At 47.7% G+C, this 21912-nt stretch overlaps 19 non-coding genes and 3 pseudogenes across 19 annotated transcripts; 17 read left to right on the top strand and 5 right to left on the bottom strand.

Annotated features, from left to right (window-relative positions):
• Nucleotides 1-561: 561 nt before the first annotated feature.
• On the bottom strand, nt 562-724 carry LOC134998417 (U1 spliceosomal RNA). Its single transcript, XR_010200681.1, has one exon. It is a non-coding gene; the product is annotated as a U1 spliceosomal RNA (small nuclear RNA).
• A 691-nt stretch (nt 725-1415) lies between these two features.
• LOC134999223 (U1 spliceosomal RNA) lies at nt 1416-1557 on the bottom strand (annotated as a pseudogene).
• A 152-nt stretch (nt 1558-1709) lies between these two features.
• LOC134998761 (U1 spliceosomal RNA) lies at nt 1710-1873 on the bottom strand. Its single transcript, XR_010200930.1, has one exon. It is a non-coding gene; the product is annotated as a U1 spliceosomal RNA (small nuclear RNA).
• A 1303-nt stretch (nt 1874-3176) lies between these two features.
• Nucleotides 3177-3250, top strand: TRNAN-AUU (transfer RNA asparagine (anticodon AUU)). The gene has a single exon. It is a non-coding gene; the product is annotated as a tRNA-Asn (tRNA).
• A 5376-nt stretch (nt 3251-8626) lies between these two features.
• LOC134998714 (U5 spliceosomal RNA) lies at nt 8627-8742 on the bottom strand. The gene has a single exon (XR_010200885.1). It is a non-coding gene; the product is annotated as a U5 spliceosomal RNA (small nuclear RNA).
• A 274-nt stretch (nt 8743-9016) lies between these two features.
• Nucleotides 9017-9132, bottom strand: LOC134998653 (U5 spliceosomal RNA). Its single transcript, XR_010200823.1, has one exon. It is a non-coding gene; the product is annotated as a U5 spliceosomal RNA (small nuclear RNA).
• Nucleotides 9133-9276: 144 nt separating this feature from the next.
• Nucleotides 9277-9439, top strand: LOC134998336 (U1 spliceosomal RNA). The gene has a single exon (XR_010200620.1). It is a non-coding gene; the product is annotated as a U1 spliceosomal RNA (small nuclear RNA).
• Nucleotides 9440-10110: 671 nt separating this feature from the next.
• Nucleotides 10111-10274, top strand: LOC134998885 (U1 spliceosomal RNA). Its single transcript, XR_010201049.1, has one exon. It is a non-coding gene; the product is annotated as a U1 spliceosomal RNA (small nuclear RNA).
• A 152-nt stretch (nt 10275-10426) lies between these two features.
• LOC134998495 (U1 spliceosomal RNA) lies at nt 10427-10589 on the top strand. Its single transcript, XR_010200728.1, has one exon. It is a non-coding gene; the product is annotated as a U1 spliceosomal RNA (small nuclear RNA).
• A 671-nt stretch (nt 10590-11260) lies between these two features.
• On the top strand, nt 11261-11424 carry LOC134998906 (U1 spliceosomal RNA). Its single transcript, XR_010201070.1, has one exon. It is a non-coding gene; the product is annotated as a U1 spliceosomal RNA (small nuclear RNA).
• Nucleotides 11425-11576: 152 nt separating this feature from the next.
• On the top strand, nt 11577-11739 carry LOC134998477 (U1 spliceosomal RNA). Its single transcript, XR_010200710.1, has one exon. It is a non-coding gene; the product is annotated as a U1 spliceosomal RNA (small nuclear RNA).
• A 671-nt stretch (nt 11740-12410) lies between these two features.
• Nucleotides 12411-12574, top strand: LOC134999081 (U1 spliceosomal RNA). The gene has a single exon (XR_010201245.1). It is a non-coding gene; the product is annotated as a U1 spliceosomal RNA (small nuclear RNA).
• Nucleotides 12575-12726: 152 nt separating this feature from the next.
• On the top strand, nt 12727-12889 carry LOC134998368 (U1 spliceosomal RNA). The gene has a single exon (XR_010200649.1). It is a non-coding gene; the product is annotated as a U1 spliceosomal RNA (small nuclear RNA).
• Nucleotides 12890-13504: 615 nt separating this feature from the next.
• Nucleotides 13505-13668, top strand: LOC134998779 (U1 spliceosomal RNA). The gene has a single exon (XR_010200948.1). It is a non-coding gene; the product is annotated as a U1 spliceosomal RNA (small nuclear RNA).
• Nucleotides 13669-13819: 151 nt separating this feature from the next.
• LOC134998388 (U1 spliceosomal RNA) lies at nt 13820-13961 on the top strand (annotated as a pseudogene).
• Nucleotides 13962-14653: 692 nt separating this feature from the next.
• On the top strand, nt 14654-14817 carry LOC134998762 (U1 spliceosomal RNA). The gene has a single exon (XR_010200932.1). It is a non-coding gene; the product is annotated as a U1 spliceosomal RNA (small nuclear RNA).
• Nucleotides 14818-14969: 152 nt separating this feature from the next.
• LOC134998524 (U1 spliceosomal RNA) lies at nt 14970-15111 on the top strand (annotated as a pseudogene).
• Nucleotides 15112-15806: 695 nt separating this feature from the next.
• On the top strand, nt 15807-15970 carry LOC134998954 (U1 spliceosomal RNA). The gene has a single exon (XR_010201115.1). It is a non-coding gene; the product is annotated as a U1 spliceosomal RNA (small nuclear RNA).
• A 152-nt stretch (nt 15971-16122) lies between these two features.
• LOC134998608 (U1 spliceosomal RNA) lies at nt 16123-16285 on the top strand. The gene has a single exon (XR_010200789.1). It is a non-coding gene; the product is annotated as a U1 spliceosomal RNA (small nuclear RNA).
• A 670-nt stretch (nt 16286-16955) lies between these two features.
• Nucleotides 16956-17119, top strand: LOC134998998 (U1 spliceosomal RNA). Its single transcript, XR_010201159.1, has one exon. It is a non-coding gene; the product is annotated as a U1 spliceosomal RNA (small nuclear RNA).
• A 152-nt stretch (nt 17120-17271) lies between these two features.
• Nucleotides 17272-17434, top strand: LOC134998574 (U1 spliceosomal RNA). The gene has a single exon (XR_010200776.1). It is a non-coding gene; the product is annotated as a U1 spliceosomal RNA (small nuclear RNA).
• Nucleotides 17435-18104: 670 nt separating this feature from the next.
• Nucleotides 18105-18268, top strand: LOC134998296 (U1 spliceosomal RNA). Its single transcript, XR_010200582.1, has one exon. It is a non-coding gene; the product is annotated as a U1 spliceosomal RNA (small nuclear RNA).
• Nucleotides 18269-21912: the final 3644 nt, after the last annotated feature.

Below are 21912 nucleotides of genomic sequence, written 5' to 3' on the forward strand. Positions count from 1 at the left end.
GAACACATATTTTCAGATGAACATGGGAGGGCAGAAGGCTGCCTAATACTGAAGCACCCCCAAACAACAAACCAAATGCAACAACTAGTGCAAGCATTCCTGGGGGAAGGCCTGCCGCAGATGGATTTGCATATGGTGATGTCATCCAAGCAGTGGGTCAAAGTTGGCTTCAACCCTCGTCTGGATATGAAAAGAGAAAAGGGGCGTGCAGGGCATGGCGGCCTTTTGCGGCGCTTGGATGACCCTTAGTTTGCATTAAACACCCCCACCCTCCTTCGGTGTTGGTCTCATGTTGGCCATGCCCCAGCCCCTGAAGCATTCAAGCTGATTTCTTGCAGCAGCTTGGCACTGTAACAGCTCCAGAGCTGCTCTGTAAGGCAAGTAAAAGGGTGTGGGCCCTGCAGCACTACCTGTAGTTTGCATTGTGCATTGGAAGGCACAAAGTAAGCAGAGAGGAGGAGAAGTCAGGATAGTGCACAAGGGTATAAAAGGGAGGGGCTCAAGAAAAAAGAAGTGGAAACAGACAGCAAACTAGGCTGTAGAGAGACCTGAGACAAAGAGATCTGAATTATACGAGAGCCGACCAGGGGAAACACAAATTCTGCAGTCAAGTTTCCCACATTTGGGGAAATCGCAGGAGCAGCACACCCAGAGTGCAATGGGTGAGCCTTGCCCTGGGAAAAGCACCTTCATGATCATAGTATCTCACCTGGCAGGTAAGTAGGAGTTGGGCTAGAGCTGGGGAGGGTCGCTGCTCGAGCATCCCCCTGTCAAGTAAAGGAGATTCAACTGAGGCAGCACAAGGGAACTCTCATCTGGGGACAACAACTGCAGGGAGAACACATATTTTCAGATGAACATGGGAGGGCAGAAGGCTGCCTAATACTGAAGCACCCCCAAACAACAAACCAAATGCAACAACTAGTGCAAGCATTCCTGGGGGAAGGCCTGCAGCAGATGGATTTGAATATGGTGATGTCATCCAAGCAGTGGGTCAAAGTTGGCTTCAACCCTCGTCTGCATATGAAAAGAATAAAGGGGTGTGCAGGGCATGGCGGCCTTTTGCGGCGCTTGGATGACCCCTAGTTCGCATTAAACACCTCCACCCTCCTTCGGTGTGGGGCTCATGTTGGCTATGCCCCAGCCCCTGGAGCATTCAAGCTGATTTCTTGCAGCAGCTGGGCACTGTAACAGCTCCAGAGCTGCTCTGTAAAGCAAGTAAAAGGGTGTGGGCCCTGCAGCACTACCTGTAGTTTGCATTGTGCGTTGGAAGGCACAAAGTAAGCAGACGGGAGAAGTCAGGATAGTGCACAAGGGTATAGAAGGGAGGGGCTCAAGAAAAAGTAGTGGAAACAGACAGCAAACTAGGCTGGAGAGCGACCTGAGACAAAGAGATCTGAATTATATGAGAGCCGACCAGGGGAAACACAAATTATGCAGTCAAGTTTCCCACATTTGGGGAAATCGCAGGGGCAGCACACCCAGAGTGCAATGGGTGAGCCTTGCCCTGGGAGAAGCATCTTCATGATCATAGTATCTCACCTGGCAGGTAAGTAGGAGTTGGGCTAGAGCTGGGGAGGGTCGCTGCTCGGGCACCCCCCTGTCAAGTGAAGGAGATCCAACTGAGGCAGCACAAGGGAACTCTCGAAAGAAGAACAAGGCTAGAGGAAGATCTGAGACAAAGAAATCTGACTTTTACCAGAGCTGACCAGAGGAAAGCACAAACACAGTCCCCCACTACCACAAATAATGCAGTTGAGTTTCCCACATTTGGGGAAATCACAGGGGTCAGCATACCCAGAATGCAATGAATGAACCTAACCCTGGGAGAACAATCTTCATGACCATGGTATCTCCTATGCAAAATAAGTATGATTTGGGATAGGGCTGGGGAGGGCCGCTGCTCAGGCACATCTCTGTCAAGTAAAGGAGATTCAACTGAGGCAGCACAAGGATCTCTCATCTGGGGACAACAACTGCAGGGAGAACACATATTTTCAGATGAACATGGGAGGGCAGAAGGCTGCCTAATACTGAAGCACCCCCAAACAACAAACCAAATGCAACAACTAGTGCAAGCATTCCTGGGGGAAGGCCTGCCGCAGATGGATTTGCATATGGTGATGTCATCCAAGCAGTGGGTCAAAGTTGGTTCAAACACCTTTGCAAAGTTCTATAAGTTTGATACCCTGGCTGAGGAGGACCTCCTGTTTGCTCAATCGGTGCTGCAGAGTCATCCGCACTCTCCTGCCCGTTTGGGAGCTTTGGTATAATCCCCATGGTCCTTACGGAGTCCCCAGCATCCTCTAGGACGTAAGAGAAGATAAGATTTTAAACCTACCGGTAAATCTTTTTCTCGTAGTCCGTAGAGGATGCTGGGTGCCCGTCCCAAGTGCGGTCTACTTCTGCAAGACTTGTATATAGTTATTGCTTACATAAGGGTTATATGTTAGTTTTCATCGGTCTTGGACTGATGCTATGTTGTTTTCATACTGTTAACTGGGTAGTATATCACAAGTTATACGGTGTGATTGGTGTGGCTGGTATGAATCTTGACCTTGGATTAACAAAAATCCTTTCCTCGTACTGTCCGTCTCCTCTGGGCACAGTTTCTCTAACTGAGGTATGGAGGAGGGGCATAGAGGGAGGAGCCAGTGCACACCCAGATCTAAAGTCTTTCTTAAAGTGCCCATGTCTGCTGCGGAGCCCGTCTATCCCCCATGGTCCTTACGGAGTCCCCATCATCCTCTACGGACTACGAGAAAAAAAAATTACCGGTAGGTTTAAAATGTTATTTTTTTCTCTGCAACCCACTGCTAAATTGTGCTTCCTAGCTGTTTTTTATAAAATCACTTAATTAAATCTAACTCTGATTACGTCAGAGAAGGCCAGGTACCCTACACCATAAGAGGGGGTTTGAAATTTTGACTTGTCTACTTAAAGATCACCAAAATCTGATGACAAGGTCAATTACATCCCTGGGTGGGATTGAACCACCAACCTTTTGGTTAATAGCCCATGTAAGTGCAAGAAATCCTGAAGCACTCACTCATCATGGGAAAGTACCAATGTGTTTCTTACAAAAATTCTCCAGATTATTGACTTTTTAAAGTTTTTCTAGGAAACGTTCTAGATGAATGATTATTAGCCTTTGTCAGTATTGACTTTTGCAAGGTGTCTCTGTGGCGCAATCGGTTAGCATGTTTGGCTATTAACCAAAAGGTTGGTGGTTCAATCCCACCCAGGGATGTAATTGACCTTGTAATCAGATTTTGGTGATCTTTAAGTAGACAAGTCAAAATTTCAAAAACCCCCCTTATGGTGTAGGGTACCTGGCCTTCTCTGATGTAATCAGAGTTAGATTTGATTAAGTGATTTTATAAAAAAACAGCTAGGAAGCACAATTTAGCAGTGGGTTGCAGAGAAAAAAAAATATGCTGGCAGAAAAGTCCAATTGAGTGATTAAACAGCTCTTCATTTTCTGATTTTATGTTTATGCTAACAAATTTGCTCTCTGAAAAGTGTCCACAAAGCCAAGTCTCTGATTAACACCTTTGTAGGAATGGTTTTTCACCTATTACTGAAATAAACTTGCTTCATTGGAAAGGCATCAAAGATGCATCCTCATTTCAATGTCTACTGAAATAATACAGGTTGACACCAGGAAACGTCACTGCATCCTTGCTGCTTCCTCACGGGGAAGTCTGTTTAATGTGAAAACAAGGTGATATCTAATCAGCACACAGGTAAGGAATTAAGAAAATCTTTCTTTATGGGTGAAGATGTTTCTCACAAATTGTTGTCCCAATGCATCATTGAAATTCAAGATGGAAGATGATTTTCATATATCACTTGTACATTTTGCATTGCTCTTCTGGTGACAATGTAGTTTGTTTTTGTCAATTACCATTTCAGTAATAGGGTAAAGAAAATTAAGTGGATTTTTTAAAGAAAACAATGCTGTCAATATACTATTAAAACAAATTAAAATGATAAAAGTTATTGTACTTTAAGTAAAAATAAAATAGCCAAAATATCAATCCCAGTTTTTGATTACTTTAATTATAAAAAAAAAAATGCACATAGCAGTGGATAGTTTCGATCAATCGACCTCTGGGTTATGGGCCCAGCATGCTTCCATTGCACTACTCTGCTGCTCATGGAAGTGTAAGAGATCCTGAAGACTAAATTGATTAAAGGCCTAAAAGTACTGGACTATAAGGAAAGACTTACTAGGCTGAATATTTATACACTAGAAAAGAGGTGCCTAAGAGGAGATATTATTAATATCTTCAAATATGTAAAGATACATAACAAAGAGTTATCAGAGGAATTATTTATTAAAAGAACACGTGGTCACTCGCTGCGACTGGAGGAAAGTTCAGAACGCAATGGAGGAAAGGTTTCTTCACTGTTAGGGCAATCAGGATGTGGAATTCCCTGCCAGGGAAGGTGGTAATGGCGGACTCTGTAATTGGATTTAAAAAAGGAATGGATACATTTCTGAATGAAAAAGCTATCCAAGGTTATAATACTTAAAATATCAACATGGTTAATCCGGGGGTAACATGAGTTATAGTAGCTAACTAGTCATAAAACATTATTCAGCAAGTATGTAGAATCATCACAACTTAAAACAGGTTGAACACGATGGGCAATCTGCCTCTATTTAACCTCAAAAACTATGTTACTATGTTATTGTAGTATACAGAACACCACAATGCAATGAGCAGTGATAGTGAGCACTGATGAGGATACTAGAACTGACACTGAGCAGCAAGATGCAGCACTGGACTATTAGTAATGTACTGTAGTATGCTGAGCACCACAATGCAGCACAAGACAATGAGCAGTGATACTCAGCACTGATGAGGATACTACTGAGAACTGACACTGAGCAGGAGAGACACACTACTAGTATTACTGAGCAGCAATAAGTAACCACTGATACTGAGCACTGATATTGAGATTTCCACTGAGAGAACATAGCCACGTCCTCTCCGCTCTCTCTTCAATGCACGAGTAAAAATGGCAGCAACGCGCAGCTCTTTATATGGAATCCGAATCTCGCGAGAATCCGACAGCGGGATGATGACATTTTCCCTTGTTCAGGTTTTCCGAGTCAGGCGGGAACAACCGAGCCTGCCTCGGACCAGTGTAAACCACGTGGAGTTCGTGGGGTATTCGGTTCTCGGAGAACCGAACCCGCTCCTCTCTACCTTATACCCATCAATTTTTTTATTTTCAATCTAAGCCCCTGCAGTTTTCTGTAAGCATCTGCTTCGCTATGATGATCAACAAGTCACAAGGGCAAACACTCAGGGTTTGAGGCGTAGATCTTAGGACCAGCTGCTACAAGCATGGCAGAGGTGTCACTATCACTGGTGACACCCAGAGAGGTGGCGAGGGAGATTGTAATGCAGTGCGCGCAGATAAGCAGCGCAATGGTAAAAAGGAGGCATGGTTTCATAGGTAGGGGCGTGGCCTGGTGGCCTGAATCTACATTTTGTTGCTCCGGGTGTCCCGGGGGTTGGGGGCTGCACCCGGGGACTAGTGTGTGAGCGGTGCTGGCTCCTGCACAGTGACAGGGCATGGCCACCCAGCATGACGCCTCCCTTCTTGACCATGCTGTAATTGCAGTCGCACTGCAGTTCAGCGTGATCATAAAAAATGGTGTAGGCTCCTGCTGGTGCAGACTGTATGTGCGCGCAGGAAGCCGCCACCATTTTTGTGATCACAGCGGCTGAATGTGATGTCATACAGCCGCTGTGACCACGCCCCCTGTGTCTCCTCCGTTGCAGACCCCATTTTGAAGCCTTGCCCCCGCACCGCTCCATCCCTGACTTGGAAATGGAGTGTTGCTGACCCACCTCTCCCCCCCTTCCCCGCCCCGATTGACAGGCAGAGGCGATCACATTCTCTGCGGGGTGCCGCAGAAAATGCAGGCACATGCGTATGCTCTTAGCAATTTTTGCAGTTGGATCGCTTATTGTGATTGCAATCCAACCTGAATCAGGCCCTATTACCTATCACAATGCGCTGCGGGCAGTACAAAATTGGGTTAATATAGGAGAAAAACCCCCAGACCTGTGCTCCTTAACTGTACCTGGTGGCTAGTGGAGCGGCTGCCCAGTAATCAGTGTCCACCGCAGTGCGCACACGGCCCACCCCCTACGGCCTCGCTCCCCTTCATCAGCGGCCTCGTGATCCAGAAGGGTGGTGTGTGTGTGACTGACCTTAGGATGAAACCGGAGCCTCCGCTGCAGTGACCCAGCAACCAGGGCACGGGAGTATATAGCGCCGCTGGGAGTGATGAAGCTGCAGTAAAGATGTCTATTAGACCTAGCCTGCTGCAGCCCTTGTAGATTCTCATAAAACAAGTTCTTCTTTTCTTGTCAAAATTAATAGCTAAGAATAGGCTGCCTGAGGCAGGCCCCTGTTAATTGGCCTGCTACTGAAGGCACCAACTACAAACTGAGCTCCCTGTTCATGGAAGCGGGGTTATAGAGGAGAATGCACTGAGCTTCTTGGGAACAGTCAAAAGCTTTGAGCCGGTTGGTGCCTCAGATCAAGATCCTACTCTACACCCCAATGTGAATCCTTGTGGAGTCCAGTGTACCCCACAGAAGAAATTAATGTGTCACACCCATTGGCAGCAACCTTAGAATAGCTGCTGACGGGCACAATTGAGAAAGGAAGGGGGGGGGGACATTTGAATCCAGCACATAGATGCAATTCAAATATGTAATTTGTACCTTCCTATTTTAAAATATAATGGATGAACCTCACCCTGTGAGAACAATCTTCATGATCAAGAGATCTAATATGTAAAATAAGTATGAGTTGGGATAGGGCTGGGGAGGGTGGCAGCTCGGGCAGCCCCTCCCCCGTCAAGTTAAGGAGATTCAACTGAGGAAGCACAAGGGAACTCTCGTCTGGGGACAACAACTGCAGGGAGACCACATCTTTTCAGATGAACATGGGAGGGCGGAAGGCTGCCTAATACTGAAGCACCATCAAATATCAAACCATATCCAACAACTAGTACAAGCATTCCTGGGGGAAGGTCTGCAGCAGACGGATTTGCATACGGTGATGTCATCCAAGCAGTGGGCCAAAGTTGGCTGGAACCCTCATCTGCATATAAAAAGAGAAAAGGGGCATGCAGGGCATGGCGGCCTTTTGCAGTGCTTGGATGACCCCTAGTTCGCATTAAACACCCCCACCCTCCTTTGGTGTGGGGCTCATGTTGGCCATGCCCCATCCCCTGAAGCATTCATGCTGATTTCTTGCAGCAGCTGGGCACTGTAACAGCTCCAGAGCTGCTCTGTAAGGCAAGTAAAAGGGTGTGGGCCCTGCAGCACCACCTGTAGTTCGCATTGTGCGTTGGAAGGCACAAAGTAAGCAGACGGGAGGAGAAGTCAGGATAGTACACAAGGGCATCCTTTTCTCTTAGTCCGTAGAGGATGCTGGGGTCACATTAAGAACCATGGGGTATAGACGGGATCCGCAAGAGACATGGGCACTTTAAGACTTTCAAAGGGTGTGAACTGGCTCCTCCCTCTATGCCCCTCCTCCAGACTACAGTTATAGGAACTGTGCCCAGGGAGACGGACATTTCGAGGAAAGGATTTATTGTTAAACTAAGGTGAGCATCTTACCAGCTCACACCTTAAGCATGCCGCAGAACGTGGCATTCAACAGAACACAAGCCAACGGCATGAACAATTGCAGCAAAAAGCTGACCAGAACCGTAACACAACATGTGTATAACCACAAGTAATAACTGCAGACACAGTATGGACTGGGACGGGTGCCCAGCATCCTCTACGTACTAAGAGAAAAGGATTTACCGGTAGGTATTAAAATCCTATTTTCTCATACGAACTAGAGGATGCTGGGGTCACATTAAGAACCATGGGGTTATACCAAAGCTCTTGAACGGGTGGGAGAGTGCGTACGACTCTGCAGCACCGAATGACCCAACTTGAGGTTATCATCAGCCAAGGTATCAAACTTGTAAAACTTAGCAAAAGTGTTTACTAAATAGCTGCTCGGCAAAGTTGCAATGCCGAGACTCCCCGACCAGCTGCCCAGGATGAACCCACCTTTCTAGTAGAATGGGTCTTCACCTAATTCAGTAACGGCAATCCTGCCGTGGAATGAGCATGCTGAATCTTACCACAGATCCAGCGCATAATGGTCTGCATGGAAGCAGGACACCCAATCATGTTGGGAGCATACAGGACAAACAGAGCCTCTGTTTTCCTAATCTGAACCGTTCTGGTGACATAAATTTTCAAAGTTCTGACCACAGCCAGAGACTTTGACTCAACGAAGGTGTCAGTGGCCAAAGGCACCATGTGGAAAGATGAACCACCTTCGGCAGAAATTGTTGACGTGTCCTCAATTCTGCTCTATCTTCATGAAAGATCAAATAAAGGCTCTTGTGATACTGCATGGTTTGTACTGTTTTCCATGTGCTCCCAGATCTTTCAAGCAAGTAGCATGGTCAAGAAAGTTCTGTTTGAAAAGAAACAAACATTTACTGTCATTGTTATGCAAATAAACTTACATTAAAGCTAACAAGAAAGCACACTCGTTCTGTCTTTAAACTGATAAAAGAAACCCCAATAATATGGGGCATGCAAAAATTGAGATAAAACTCAGTTTTGCTCCTCTCCACGGAAATCTTTAATAAAAGGCGAAATATTTGTTAGTTCTGAAGAGAAACCAGAGCATGACCAAGATTCCACCTGTCGCCTGAGTGCCATGCCAGCAGTTCTCATTCAGCTCAAAGTGAGCACCCAATTTGAATGAAAGAAAGCAGATTTCTCACCAGGCTTCCCCTTGCTATAAACATGGTTTGTACTCTTTTCCATGTGCTCCCAGATCTTTCAAACAATTAGTGTGGTCAAGAAAGTTCTGTTTGAAAAGAAACAAACATTTACTGTCATTTCTATGCAAATGAGCTTACATTAAAGCACACTCATTCTATCTTTAAACCGATAAAAGAAACCCCAAAAAGATGGGGCATGCAAAAATTGAGATAAAACTCGGTTTTGCTCCTCTCCACGGAAATCTTTAGTAAAAGGCGAAAGATTTGTTCGTTCTGAAGAGAAACCAGAGCATGACCAAGATTTTTATCTGAAAATATGTGTTCTCCCTGCAGTTGTTGTCCCCAGATGAGAGTTCCCTTGTGCTGCCTCAGTTGAATCTCCTTTACTTGACAGGGGGATGCTCGAGCAGCGACCCTCCCCAGCTCTAGCCCAACTCCTACTTACCTGCCAGGTGAGATACTATGATCATGAAGGTGCTTCTCCCAGGGCAAGGCTCACCCATTGCACTCTGGGTGTGCTGCTTCTGCGATTTCCCCAAATGTGGGAAACTTGACTGCATAATTTGTGTTTCCCCTGGTCGGCTCTCGTATAATTCAGATCTCTTTGTCTCAGGTCTCTCTCCAGCCTAGTTTGCTGTCTGTTTCTACTTCTCTTTTCTTGAGCCGCTCCCTTCTATGCCCTTGCGCACTATCCTGACTTCTCCCGTCTGCTTACTTCGTGCCTTCCAACGCACAATGCAAACTACAGGTAGTGCTGCAGGACCCACACCCTTTTACTTGCCTTACAGAGCGTCTCTGGAGCAGTTACAGTGCCCAGCTGCTGCAAGAAATCAGCTTGAATGCTTCAGGGGCTGGGGAATAGCCAACATGAGCCCCACACCGAAGGAGGGTGGAGGTGTGTAATGCGAACTAGGGGTCATCCAAGCGCCGCAAAAGGCCGCCATGCCCTGCACGCCCCTTGTCTCTTTTCATATGCAGACGAGTGTTGAAGCCAACTTTGACCCACTGTTTGCATGACATCACCATATGCAAATCCATCTGCTGCAGGCCTTCCCCCAGGAATGCTTGCACTAGTTGTTGCATTTGGTTTGTTGTTTGGGGGTGCTTCAGTATTAGGCAGCCTTTTGCTCTCCCATGTTCATCTGAAAATATGTGTTCTCCCTGCAGTTGTTGTCCCCAGATGAGAGTTCCCTTGTGCTGCCTCAGTTGAATCTCCTTTACTTGACAGAGATGTGCCTGAGCAGCGGCCCTCCCCAGCCCTATCCCAAATCATACTTATTTTGCATAGGCGATACCATGGTCATGAAGATTGTTCTCCCAGGGTGAGGTTCATTCATTGCATTCTGGGTATGCTGACCCCTGTGATTTCCCCAAATGTGGGAAACTCGACTGCATTATTTGTGGTAGTGGGGGACTGTGTTTGTGCTTTCCTCTGGTCAGCTCTGGTAAAAATCAGATTTCTTTATCTCAGATCTTCCTCTAGCCTTGTTCTTCTTTCGAGAGTTCCCCTGTGCTGCCTCAGTTGGATCTCTTTCACTTGACAGGGGGGTGCCCGAGCAGCGACCCTCCCCAGCTCTAGCCCAACTCCTACTTACCTGCCAGGTGAGATACTATGATCATGAAGGTGCTTCTCCCAGGGCAAGGCTCACCCATTGCACTCTGGTTGTGCTGCCCCTGTGATTTCCCCAAATGTGGGAAACTTGACTGCATAATTTGTGTTTCCCTTGGTCGGCTCTCGTATAATTCAGATCTCTTTGTCTCAGGTCTCTCTCCAGCCTAGTTTGCTGTCTGTTTCCACTTCTCTTTTCTTGAGCCGCTCCCTTCTATGCCCTTGCGCACTATCCTGACTTCTCCCGTCTGCTTACTTCGTGCCTTCCAACGCACAATGCAAACTACAGGTAGTGCTGCAGGGCCCACACCCTTTTACTTGCCTTACAGAGCAGCTCTGGAGCAGTTACAGTGCCCAGCTGCTGCAAGAAATCAGCTTGAATGCTTCAGGGGCTGGGGCATAGCCAACATGAGCCCCACACCGAAGGAGGGTGGAGGTGTGTAATGCGAACTAGGGGTCATCCAAGCGCCGCAAAAGGCCGCCATGCCCTGCACGCCCCTTTTCTCTTTTCATATGCAGACGAGGGTTGAAGCCAACTTTGACCCACTGCTTGGATGGCATCACCATATGCAAATCCATCTGCTGCAGGCCTTCCCCCAGGAATGCTTGCACTAGTTGTTGCATTTGGTTTGTTGTTTGGGGGTGCTTCAGTATTAGGCAGCCTTCTGCCCTCCCATGTTCATCTGAAAATATGTGTTCTCCCTGCAGTTGTTGTCCCCAGATGAGAGTTCCCTTGTGCTGCCTCAGTTGAATCTCCTTTACTTGACTAAGATGTGCCTGAGCAGCGGCCCTCCCCAGCCCTATCCCAAATCATACTTATTTTGCATAGGAGAGACCATGGTCTTGAAGTTTGTTCTCCCAGGGTGAGGTTCATTCATTGCATTCTGGGTATGCTGACCCCTGTGATTTCCCCAAATGTGGGAAACTCAACTGCATTATTTGTGGTAGTGGGGGACTGTGTTTGTGCTTTCCTCTGGTCAGCTCTGGTAAAAGTCAGATTTCTTTGTTTCAGTTCTTCCTCTAGCCTTGTTCTTCTTTCGAGAGTTCCCTTGTGCTGCCTCAGTTGGATCTCCTTCACTTGACAGGGGGGTGCCCGAGCAGCGACCCTCCCCAGCTCTAGCCCAACTTCTACTTACCTGCCAGGTGAGATACTATAATCATGAAGGTGCTTCTCCCAGGGCAAGGCTCACCCATTGCACTCTGGATGTGCTGCCCCTGCGATTTCCCCAAATGTGGGAAACTTGACTGCATAATTTGTGTTTCCCCTGGTCGGCTCTCGTATAATTCAGATCTCTTTGTCTCAGGTCTCTCTCCAGCCTAGTTTGCTGTCTGTTTCCACTTCTCTTTTCTTAAGCCGCTCCATTCTATGGCCTTGCGCACTATCCTTACTTCTCCCGTCTGCTTACTTTGTGCCTTCCAATGCACAATGCAAACTACAGGTAGTGCTGCAGGGCCCACACCCTTTTACTTGCCGTACAGAGCAGCTCTGGAGCTGTTACAGTGCCCAGCTACTGCAAGAAATCAGCTTGAATGCTTCAGGGGCTGGGGCATAGCCAACATGAGCCCCACACCAAAGGAGGGTGGAGGTGTTTAATGCGAACTAGGGGTCATCCAAGCGCCGCAAAAGGCCGCCATGCCCTGCACGCCCCTTTTCTCTTTTCATATGCAGACGAGGGTTGAAGCCAACTTTGACCCACTGCTTGGATGACATCACCATATGCAAATCCATCTGCTGCAGGCCTTCCCCCAGGAATGCTTGCACTAGTTGTTGCATTTGGTTTGTTGTTTGGGGGTGCTTCAGTATTAGGCAGCCTTCTGCCCTCCCATGTTCATCTGAAAATATGTGTTCTCCCTGCAGTTGTTGTCCCCAGATGAGAGTTCCCTTATGCTGCCTCAGTTGAATCTCCTTTACTTGACAGAGATGTGCCTGAGCAGCGGCCCTCCCCAGCCCTATCCCAAATCATACTTATTTTGCATAGGAGATACCATGGTCATGAAGATTATTCTCCCAGTGTGAGGTTCATTCATTGCATTCTGGGTATGCTGACCCCTGTGATTTCCCCAAATGTGTGAAACTCGACAGCATTATTTGTGGTAGTGGGGGACTGTGTTTGTGTTTTCCTCTGGTCAGCTCAGGTAAAAGTCAGATTTCTTTGTCTCAGATCTTCCTCTAGCCTTGTTCTTCTTTCGAGAATTCCCTTGTGCTGCCTCAGTTGGATCTCCTTCACTTGACAGGGGGGTACCCGAGCAGCGACCCTCCCCAGCTCTAGCCCAACTCCTACTTACCTGCCAGGTGAGATACTATGATCACGTAGGTGCTTCTCCCAGGGCAAGGCTCACCCATTGCACTCTGGGTGTGCTGCTCCTGCGATTTCCCCAAATGTGGGAAACTTGACTGCATAATTTGTGTTTCCCCTGGTCGGCTCTCGTATAATTCAGATCTCTTTGTCTCAGGTCTCTCTCCAGCCTAGTTTGCTGTCTGTTTCCTCTTCTCTATTCTTAAGTGCCTTCCAATGCACAATGCAAACTACAGGTAGTGCTGCAGGGCCCACACCCTTTTACTTGCCGTACAGAGCAGCTCTGGAGCTGTTACAGTGCCCAGCTGCTGCAAGAAATCAGCTTGAATGCTTCAGGGGCTGGGGCATAGCCAACATGAGCCCCACACCGAAGGAGGGTGGGGGTGTTTAATGCGAACTAAGGGTCATCCAAGCGCCGCAAAAGGCCGCCATGCCCTGCATACCCCTTTTCTCTTTTCATATGCAGATGAGGGTTCCAGCCAACTTTGGCCCACTGCTTGGATGACATCACCGTATGCAAATCCGTCTTCTGCAGAACTTCCCCCAGGAATGCTTGTACTAGTTGTTGCATTTGGTTTGTTGTTTGGGGGTGCTTCAGTATTAGGCAGCCTTCTGCCCTCCCATGTTCATCTGAAAATATGTGTTCTCCCTGCAGTTGTTGTCCCCAGATGGGAGTATCCTTGTGCTGCCTCAGTTGAATCTCCTTTACTTGACAGAGATGTGCCTGAGCAGCGGCCCTCTCCAGCCCTATCCCAAATCATACTTATTTTGCATAGGAGATACCATGGTCATGAAGATTGTTCTCCGAGGGTGAGGTTCATTCATTGCATTTTGGGTATGCTGACCCCTGTGATTTCCCCAAATGTGGGAAACTCGACTGCATTATTTGTGGTAGTGGGGGACTGTGTTTGTGCTTTCCTCTGGTCAGCTCTGGTAAAAGTCAGATTTCTTTGTCTCAGATTTTCCTCTAGCCTTGTTCTTCTTTGAGAGTTCCCTTGTGCTGCCTCAGTTGGATCTCCTTCACTTGACAGGGGGGTACCCGAGCAGCAACCCTCCCCAGCTCTAGCCCAACTCCTACTTACCTGCCAGGTGAGATACTATGATCATGAAGGTGCTTCTCCCAGGGCAAGGCTCACCCATTGCACTCTGGGTGTGCTGCTCCTGCGATTTCCCCAAATGTGGGACACTTGACTGCATAATTTGTGTTTCCCCTGGTCGGCTCTCGTATAATTTAGATCTCTTTGTCTCAGGTCTCTCTCCAGCCTAGTTTGCTGCCTGTTTCCACTTCTCTTTTCTTGAGCCGCTCCCTTCTATGCCCTTGCGCACTATCCTGACTTCTCCCGTCTGCTTACTTTGTGCCTTCCAACGCACAATGCGAACTACAGGTAGTGCTGCAGGGCCCACACCCTTTTACTTGCCTTACAGAGCAGCTCTGGAGCTGTTACAGTGCCCAGCTGCTGCAAGAAATCAGCTTGAATACTTCAGGGGCTGGGGCATAGCCAACATGAGCCCCACACCGAAGGAGAATGGAGGTGTTTAATGCGAACTAGGGGTCATCCAAGCGCCGCAAAAGGCCGCCATGCCCTGCATAACCCTTTTCTCTTTTCATATGCAGATGAGGGTTCCAGCCAACTTTGGCCCACTGCTTGGATGACATCACCGTATGCAAATCCGTCTTCTGCAGACCTTCTCCCAGGAATGCTTTTACTAGTTGTTGCATTTGGTTTGTTGTTTGGGGGTGCTTCAGTATTAGGTAGCCTTCTGCCCTCCCATGTTCATCTGAAAATATGTGTTCTCCCTGCAGTTGTTGTCCCCAGATGAGAGTTCCCTTGTGCTGCCTCAGTTGAATCTCCTTTACTTGACAGAGATGTGCCTGAGCAGCGGCCCTCCCCAGCCCTATCCCAAATCATACTTATTTTGCATAGGAGATACCATGGTCATGAAGATTGTTCTCCCAGGGTTAGGTTCATTCATTGCATTCTGGGTATGCTGACCCCTGTGATTTCCCCAAATGTGGGAAACTCAACTGCATTATTTGTGGTAGTGGGGGACTGTGTTTGTGCTTTCCTCTGGTCAGCTCTGGTAAAAGTCAGATTTCTTTGTCTCAGATCTTCCTCTAGCCTTGTTCTTCTTTCGAGAGTTCCCTTGTGCTGCCTCAGTTGGATCTCCTTCACTTGACAGGGGGGTGCCCGAGCAGCGACCCTCCCCAGCTCTAGCCCAACTCCTACTTACCTGCCAGGTGAGATACTATGATCATGTAGGTGCTTCTCCCAGGGCAAGGCTCACCCAATGCACTCTGGGTGTGCTGCCCCTGCGATTTCCCCAAATGTGGGAAACTTGACTGCATAATTTGTGTTTCCCCTGGTCGGCTCTCATATAATTCAGATCTCTTTGTCTCAGGTCTCTCTCCAGCCTAGTTTGCTGTCTGTTTCCACTTCTTTTTTCTTAAGCCCCTCCCTTCAATACCCTTGTGGACTATCCTGACATCTCCTCCTGTCTGCTTACTTTGTGCCTTCCAATGCACAATGCAATCTACAGGTAGTGCTGCAGGGCCCACACCCTTTTACTTGCCTTACAGAGCAGCTCTGGAGCTGTTACAGTGCCCAGCTGCTGCAAGAAATCAGCTTGAATGCTTCAGGGGCTGGGGCATAGCCAACATGAGCCCCACACCGACGGAGGGTGGAGGTGTTTAATGCAAACTAAGGGTCATCCAAGCACCGCAAAAGGCCGCCATGCCCTGCATACCCCTTTTCACTTTTCATATGCAGATGAGGGTTCCAGCCAACTTTGGCCCACTGCTTGGATGACATCACCGTATGCAAATCCGTCTTCTGCAGACCTTTTCCCAGGAATGCTTGTACTAGTTGTTGCGTTTGGTTTGTTGTTTGGGGGTGCTTCAGTATTAGGCAGCCTTCTGCTCTCCCATTTTCATCTGAAAATATGTGTTCTCCCTGCAGTTGTTGTCCCCAGATGAGAGTTCCCTTGTGCTGCCTCAGTTGAATCTCCTTTACTTGACAGAGATGTGCCTGAGCAGCGGCCCTCCCCAGCCCTATCCCAAATCATACTTATTTTGCATAGGAGATACCATTATCATGAAGATTGATTTCCCAGGGTGAGGTTCATTCATTGCATTCTGGGTATGCTGACCCCTGTGATTTCCCCAAATGTGGGAAACTCGACTGCATTATTTGTTGTAGTGGGGGACTGTGTTTGTGCTTTCCTCTGGTCAGCTCTGGTAAAAGTCAGATTTCTATGTCTCAGATCTTCATCTAGCCTTGTTCTTTTTTCGAGAGTTTCCTTGTGCTGCCTCAGTTGGATCTCCTTCACTTGACAGAGGGGTGCCCGTACAGCGACCCTCCCCAGCTCTAGCCCAACTCCTACTTACCTGCCAGGTGAGATACTATGATCAGGAATGTGCTTCTCCCAGGGCAAGGCTCACCCAATGCACTCTGGGTGTGCTGCTCCTACGATTTCCCCAAATGTGGGACACTTGATTACATAATTTGTGTTTCCTCTGGTCGGCTCTCGTATAATTCAGATCTCTTTGTCTCAGGTCTCTCTCCAGCCTAGTTTGCTGTCTGTTTCCACTTCTCTTTTCTTGAGCCGCTCCCTTCTATGCCCTTGTGCACTATCCTGACTTCCCCGTCTGCTTACTTTGTGCCTTCCAACGCACAATGCAAACTACAGGTAGTGCTGCAGGGCCCACACCCTTTTACTTGCTTTACAGAGCAGCTCTGGAGCTGTTACAGTGCCCAGCTGCTGCAAGAAATCAGCTTGAATGCTTCAGGGGCTGGGGCATAGCCAACATGAGCCCCACACCGAAGGAGGGTGGAGGTGTTTAATGCGAACTAGGGGTCATCCAAGCGCCGCAAAAGGCCGCCATGCCCTGCACACCCCTTTTTTATTTTCATATGCAGACGAGGGTTGAAGCCAACTTTGACCCACTGCTTGGATGACATCACCATATGCAAATCCGTCTGCTGCAGGCCTTCCCCCAGGAATGCTTGCATTAGTAGTTGCATTTGGTTTGTTGTTTGGGGGTGCTTCAGTATTAGGCAGCCTTCTGCCCTCCCATGTTCATCTGAAAATATGTGTTCTCCCTGCAGTTGTTGTCCCCAGATGAGAGTTCCCTTGTGCTGCCTCAGTTGAATCTCCTTTACTTGACAGAGATGTGCCTGAGCAGCGGCCCTCCCCAGCCCTATCCCAAATCATACTTATTTTGCATAGGAGATACCATTATCATGAAGATTGATCTCCCAGGGTGAGGTTCATTCATTGCATTCTGGGTATGCTGACCCTTGTGATTTCCCCAAATGTGGGAAACTCGACTGCATTATTTGTTGTAGTGGGGGACTGTGTTTGTGCTTTCCTCTGGTCAGCTCTGGTAAAAGTCAGATTTCTATGTCTCAGATCTTCATCTAGCCTTGTTCTTTTTTCGAGAGTTTCCTTGTGCTGCCTCAGTTGGATCTCCTTCACTTGACAGGGGGGTGCCCGTACAGCGACCCTCCCCAGCTCTAGCCCAACTCCTACTTACCTGCCAGGTGAGATACTATGATCAGGAAGGTGCTTCTCCCAGGGCAAGGCTCACCCAATGCACTCTGGGTGTGCTGCTCCTACGATTTCCCCAAATGTGGGACACTTGATTACATAATTTGTGTTTCCTCTGGTCGGCTCTCGTATAATTCAGATCTCTTTGTCTCAGGTCTCTCTCCAGCCTAGTTTGCTGTCTGTTTCCACTTCTCTTTTCTTGAGCCGCTCCCTTCTATGCCCTTGTGCACTATCCTGACTTCCCCGTCTGCTTACTTTGTGCCTTCCAACGCACAATGCAAACTACAGGTAGTGCTGCAGGGCCCACACCCTTTTACTTGCTTTACAGAGCAGCTCTGGAGCTGTTACAGTGCCCAGCTGCTGCAAGAAATCAGCTTGAATGCTTCAGGGGCTGGGGCATAGCCAACATGAGCCCCACACCGAAGGAGGGTGGAGGTGTTTAATGCGAACTAGGGGTCATCCAAGCGCCGCAAAAGGCCGCCATGCCCTGCACACCCCTTTTTTATTTTCATATGCAGACGAGGGTTGAAGCCAACTTTGACCCACTGCTTGGATGACATCACCATATGCAAATCCGTCTGCTGCAGGCCTTCCCCCAGGAATGCTTGCATTAGTAGTTGCATTTGGTTTGTTGTTTGGGGGTGCTTCAGTATTAGGCAGCCTTCTGCCCTCCCATGTTCATCTGAAAATATGTGTTCTCCCTGCAGTTGTTGTCCCCAGATGAGAGTTCCCTTGTGCTGCCTCAGTTGAATCTCCTTTACTTGACAGAGATGTGCCTGAGCAGCGGCCCTCCCCAGCCCTATCCCAAATCATACTTATTTTGCATAGGAGATACCATGGTCATGAAAATTGTTCTCCCAGGGTGAGGTTCATTCATTGCACTCTGGGTATGCTGACCCCTGTGATTTCCCCAAATGTGGGAAACTCGACTGCATTATTTGTGGTAGTGGGGGACTGTGTTTGTGCTTTCCCCTGGTCAGCTCTGGTAAAAGTCAGATTTCTTTGTCTCAGATCTTCCTCTAGCCTTGTTCTTCTTTCGAGAGTTCCCTTGTGCTGCCTCAGTTGGATCTCCTTCACTTGACAGGGGGTGCCCGAGCAGCAATCCTCCACAGCTCTAGCCCAACTCCTACTTACCTGCCAGGTGAGATACTATGATCTTCACTGTTAGGGCAATCAGGATGTGGAATTCCCTGCCAGGGAAGGTGGTAATGGCGGACTCTGTAATTGGATTTAAAAAAGGAATGGATACATTTCTGAATGAAAAAGCTATCCAAGGTTATAATACTTAAAATATCAACATGGTTAATCCGGGGGTAACATGAGTTATAGTAGCTAACTAGTCATAAAACATTATTCAGCAAGTATGTAGAATCATCACAACTTAAAACAGGTTGAACACGATGGGCAATTTGCCTCTATTCAACCTCAAAAACTATGTTACTATATGTTACTATATTACTATGTTACTGTAGTATACAGAACACCACAATGTAATGAGCAGTGATAGTGAGCACTGATGAGGATACTAGAACTGACACTGAGCAGCAAGATGCAGCACTGGACTATTAGTAATGTACTGTAGTATGCTGAGCACCACAATGCAGCACAAGACAATGAGCAGTGATACTGAGCACTGATGAGGATACTACTGAGAACTGACACTGAGCAGGAGAGACACACTACTAGTATTACTGAGCAGCAATAAGTAACCACTGATACTGAGCACTGATATTGAGATTTCCACTGAGAGAACATAGCCACGTCCTCTCCGCTCTCTCTTCAATGCACGAGTAAAAATGGCGGCAACGCGCAGCTCTTTATATGGAATCCGAATCTCGCGAGAATCCGACAGCGGGATGATGACATTTTCCCTTGTTCAGGTTTTCCGAGTCAGGCGGGAACAACCGAGCCTGCCTCGGACCAGTGTAAACCACGTGGAGTTCGTGGGGAATTCGGTTCTCGGAGAACCGAACCCGCTCCTCTATATATACTATATTACTATGTTACTGTAGTATACAGAACACCACAATGCAATGAGCAGTGATAGTGAGCACTGATGAGGATACTAGAACTGACACTGAGCAGCAAGATGCAGCACTGGACTATTAGTAATGTACTGTAGTATGCTGAGCACCACAATGCAGCACAAGACAATGAGCAGTGATACTGAGCACTGATGAGGATACTACTGAGAACTGACACTGAGCAGGAGAGACACACTACTAGTATTACTGAGCAGCAATAAGTAACCACTGATACTGAGCACTGATATTGAGATTTCCACTGAGAGAACATAGCCACGTCCTCTCCGCTCTCTCTTCAATGCACGAGTAAAAATGGCAGCAACGCGCAGCTCTTTATATGGAATCCGAATCTCACGAGAATCTGACAGCGGGATGATGACATTTTCCCTTGTTCAGGTTTTCCAAGTCAGGCGGGAACAACCGAGCCTGCCTCGGACCAGTGTAAACCACGTGGAGTTCGTGGGGAATTCGGTTCTCGGAGAACCGAACCCGCTCCTCTCTACCTTATACCCATCAATTTTTTTTATTTTCAATCTAAGCCCCTGCAGTTTTCTGTAAGCATCTGCTTCGCTATGACGATCAACAAGTCACAAGGGCAAACACTCAGGGCTTGAGGCGTAGATCTTAGGACCAGCTGCTACAAGCATGGCAGAGGTGTCACTATCACTGGTGACACCCAGAGAGGTGGCGAGGGAGATTGTAATGCAGTGCGCGCAGATAAACAGCGCAATGGTAAAAAGGAGGCATGGTTTCATAGGTAGGGGCGTGGCCTGGTGGCCTGAATCTACATTTTGTTGCTCCGGGTGTCCCGGGGGTTGGGGGCTGCACCCGGGGACTAGTGTGTGAGCGGTGCTGGCTCCTGCACAGTGACAGGGCATGGCCACCCAGCATGACGCCTCCCTTCTTGACCATGCTGTAATTGCAGTCGCACTGCAGTTCAGCGTGATCATAAAAAATGGTGTAGGCTCCTGCTGGTGCAGACTGTAGAGAAAAGCTGCTGTGACCACTAGAGGTGAGCGGGTTCGGTTTCTCTGAATCCGAACCCGCACGAACTTCATGTTTTTTTCACGGGTCCGAGCAGACTCGGATCCTCCCGCCTTGCTCGGTTAACCCGAGCGCGCCCGAACGTCATCATGACGCTTTCGGATTCTCGCGAGACTCGGATTCTATATAAGGAGCCGCGCGTCGCCGCCATTTTCACACGTGCATTGAGATTGATAGGGAGAGGACGTGGCTGGCGTCCTCTCCATTTAGATTAGGGTTGAGAGAGAGAGAGATTGACCTGAGGCTGTGATACTGTAGAAGAGAGTGCAGAGTTTAGTGACTGACGACCACAGTGACCACCAGACAGTGCAGTTGTTTGTTTTATTTAATATATCCGTTCTCTGCCTGAAAAAAACGATACACACAGTGACTCAGTCACATACCATATCTGTGTGCACTGCTCAGCCCAGTGTGCTGCATCAATGTATATATATATCTGACTGTGCTCAGCTCACACAGCTTATAATTGTGGGGGAGACTGGGGAGCACTGCAGTGCCAGTTATAGGTTATAGCAGGAGCCAGGAGTACATAATATTATATTAAAATTAAACAGTGCACACTTTTGCTGCAGGAGTGCCACTGCCAGTGTGACTAGTGACCAGTGACCTGACCACCAGTATATATAATATTAGTAGTATACTATCTCTTTATCAACCAGTCTATATTAGCAGCAGACACAGTACAGTGCGGTAGTTCACGGCTGTGGCTACCTCTGTGTCGGCACTCGGCAGCCCGTCCATAATTGTATATACCACCTAACCGTGTTTTTTTTTTCTTTCTTTATAGTCATACTAGTTACGAGTATACTATCTCTTTATCAACCAGTCTATATTAGCAGCAGACACAGTACAGTGCGGTAGTTCACGGCTGTGGCTACCTCTGTGTCGGCACTCGGCAGCCCGTCCATAATTGTATATACCACCTAACCGTGGTTTTTTTTTTCTTTCTTTATACATACATACTAGTTACGAGTATACTATCTCTTTATCAACCAGTCTATATTAGCAGCAGACACAGTACAGTGCGGTAGTTCACGGCTGTGGCTACCTCTGTGTCGGCACTCGGCAGCCCGTCCATAATTGTATATACCACCTAACCGTGGTTTTTTTTTCTTTCTTTATACATACATACTAGTTACGAGTATACTATCTCTTTATCAACCAGTCTATATATTAGCAGCAGACACAGTACAGTGCGGTAGTTCACGGCTGTGGCTACCTCTGTGTCGGCACTCGGCAGCCCGTCCATAATTGTATATACCACCTAACCGTGGTTTTTTTTTCTTTCTTTATAGTCATACTAGTTACGAGTATACTATCTCTTTATCAACCAGTCTATATTAGCAGCAGACACAGTACAGTGCGGTAGTTCACGGCTGTGGCTACCTCTGTGTCGGCACTCGGCAGCCCGTCCATAATTGTATATACCACCTAACAGTGGTTTTTTTTCTTTCTTTATACATACATACTAGTTACGAGTATACTATCTCTTTATCAACCAGTCTATATTAGCAGCAGACACAGTACAGTGCGGTAGTTCACGGCTGTGGC

This window comes from Pseudophryne corroboree, unplaced genomic scaffold, assembly GCF_028390025.1.
Source record: "Pseudophryne corroboree isolate aPseCor3 unplaced genomic scaffold, aPseCor3.hap2 scaffold_149, whole genome shotgun sequence".
Taxonomy (NCBI): Eukaryota; Metazoa; Chordata; class Amphibia; order Anura; family Myobatrachidae; genus Pseudophryne; species Pseudophryne corroboree.